The sequence below is a fragment of the Triticum aestivum genome, chromosome 1D (assembly GCF_018294505.1).
Source record: "Triticum aestivum cultivar Chinese Spring chromosome 1D, IWGSC CS RefSeq v2.1, whole genome shotgun sequence".
In the NCBI taxonomy this organism is placed as follows: Eukaryota; Viridiplantae; Streptophyta; class Magnoliopsida; order Poales; family Poaceae; genus Triticum; species Triticum aestivum.
In genome coordinates this window covers 346142736-346145337 of record NC_057796.1, presented here as the reverse complement: position 1 = coordinate 346145337, position 2602 = coordinate 346142736, and positions in this window count along the sequence as shown.

Below are 2602 nucleotides of genomic sequence, written 5' to 3'. Positions count from 1 at the left end.
GGCAAAAAAACAGCAATTTGGGTTGGGCCTCCGGTTAATAGGTTAGTCCCAAAAATAATATAAAAGTGTATAATAAAGCCCATTAAACATCCAAAACAGAATATAATATAGCATGGAACAATAAAAAATTTATAGATACGTTGGAGACGTATCAAGCATCCCAAGCTTAATTCCTGCTCGTCCTCGAGTAGGTAAATGATAAAAACTGAATTTTTGATGTGGAATGCTACTTAGCATAATTTTCAATGTAATTCTCTTATTTGTGGCATGAATATTCAGATCCGAAAGATTCAAGATAAAAGCTTAATATTGACATAAAAGTAATAATACTTCAAGCATACTAAGCAATTATGTCTTCTCAAAATAACATGGCCAAAGAAAGTTTTATCCCTACAAAATCATATAGTTTGGTCATGCTCCATTTTCGTCAATGCAAGGAGTAGGGATTGCCATGCAACGGATGCACTAGAGCTATAAATGCATGAAAGCTCAACAGAAAGAAACTAAGTGGGTGTGCATCCAACTTGCTTGCTCACAAAGACCTAGGGCATTTGAGGAAGCCCATTGTTGGAATATACAAGCCAAGTTCTATAATGAAAAATTCCCACTAGTATATGAAAGTGACAAAACAAGAGACTCTCTATCATAAAAATCATGGTGCTACTTTGAAGCACAAGTATGGAAAAAAGGATAGTAGCATTGTCCCTTCTTTTTTATTTTTTTTATTTTTGTGCCTTTCTTTTTTTATTTTTTTATTTGGCTTTTCTATATTTTTTTTGGGACAATGCTCTATGAATGATGATCATCACACTTCTATTTATTTACAACTCAATGATTACAACTCGATACTAGAACAAAGTATGACTATATGAATGCCTCCGGCGGTGTACCGGGATGGGTAATGAATCAAGAGTGACATGTATGAATAATATGCATGGTGGCTTTGCCACAAATACGATGTCAACTACATGATCATGCAAGGCAATATGACAATCATGAAACGTGTCATGATAAACGGAACGGTGGAAAGTTGCATGGCAATATATCTCAGAATGGCTATGGAAATGCCATAATAGGTAGGTATGGTGGCTGTTTTGAGGAAGATATAAGGAGGTTTATGTGTGATAGAGCGTATCGTATCACGGGGTTTGGATGCACCGGCGAAGTTTGCACCAACTCTCAAGGTGAGAAAGGGCAATGCACGGTACCGAAGAGGCTAGCAATGATGGAAGGGTAAGAGTGCGTATAATCCATGGACTCAACATTAGTCATAAAGAACTCACATACTTATTGCAAAAATCTACAAGTCATCAAAAACCAAGCACTACGCGCTTGCTCCTAGGGGATAGATTGATAGGAAAAGACCATCGCTCGTCCCTCACCGCCACTCATAAGGAGGACAATCAAAGAACACCTCATGTTTCAAATTTGTTACACAACGTTTACCATACGTGCATGCTACGGGACTTACAACCTTCAACACAAGTATTTCTCAAATTCACAACTACTCAACTAGCACAACTTTAATATCACTACCTCCATATCTCAAAACAATTATCAAGCATCAAACTTCTCTTAGTATTCAACGCACTTATAAGAAAGTTTTTACTAATCTTGGATGCCTATCACATTAGGACTAGTTTCTTAATTTAAGCAAATTATCATGGTATTTTGTAGAACTCTCAAAATAGTATAAGTGAAGCATGAGAGATCAATAGTTTCTATAAAACAAAACCACCGCCGTGCTCTAAAAGATATAAGTGAGGCACTAGAGCAAAAACTATATTGCTCAAAAGATATAAGTGAGGCACATAGAGTATTCTAATAAATTCCAAATCATGTGTGTGTCTCTAAAAAGGTGTGTACAGCAAGGATGATTGTGGCAAACTAAAAAGCAAAGACTCAAATCATACAAGGCGCTCCAAGCAGAACACTTATCATGTGGTGAATAAAAATATAGCTCCAAGTAAAGTTACCGATGGACGAAGACGAAAGAGGGGATGCCTAGCTTTGGATTTTTGGTGTCCTTAGATTTACCTTGGGGTGCCTTGGGCATCCCCAAGCTTTGGCTCTTGCCATTCCTTGTTCCATAATCCATCAAATCTTTACCCAAAACTTGAAAACTTCACAACACAAAACTTAGCAGAAAATCTCATGAGCTCCGTTAGCGAAAGAAAACAAAAGACCACTTCAAGGTACTGTAATGAACTCATTCTTTATTTATATTGGTGTTAAACCTACTGTATTCCAACTTCTATATGGTTTATAAACTCTTTTACTAGCCATAGATTCATCAAAATAAGCAAACAACACACGAAAAACAGAATCTGTCAAAAACAGAACAGTCTGTAGTAATCTGTAACTAACGCAAACTTCAAGAACTCTAAAAATTCTACTAAAATAGGACGACCTAGATAATTTGTTTATTGATCTACTGCAATTGGAATCAGTATTTTATCACATTCTGGTGATTTTTAACAATTGTTCTCGTGAACACAAAGTTTCTGGAATTTTCAGCAAGATCAAATAACTATCATCCAAGAAGATCCTATAGGTTTAACTTGGCACAAACACTAATTAAAACATAAAAACAGATCTAACC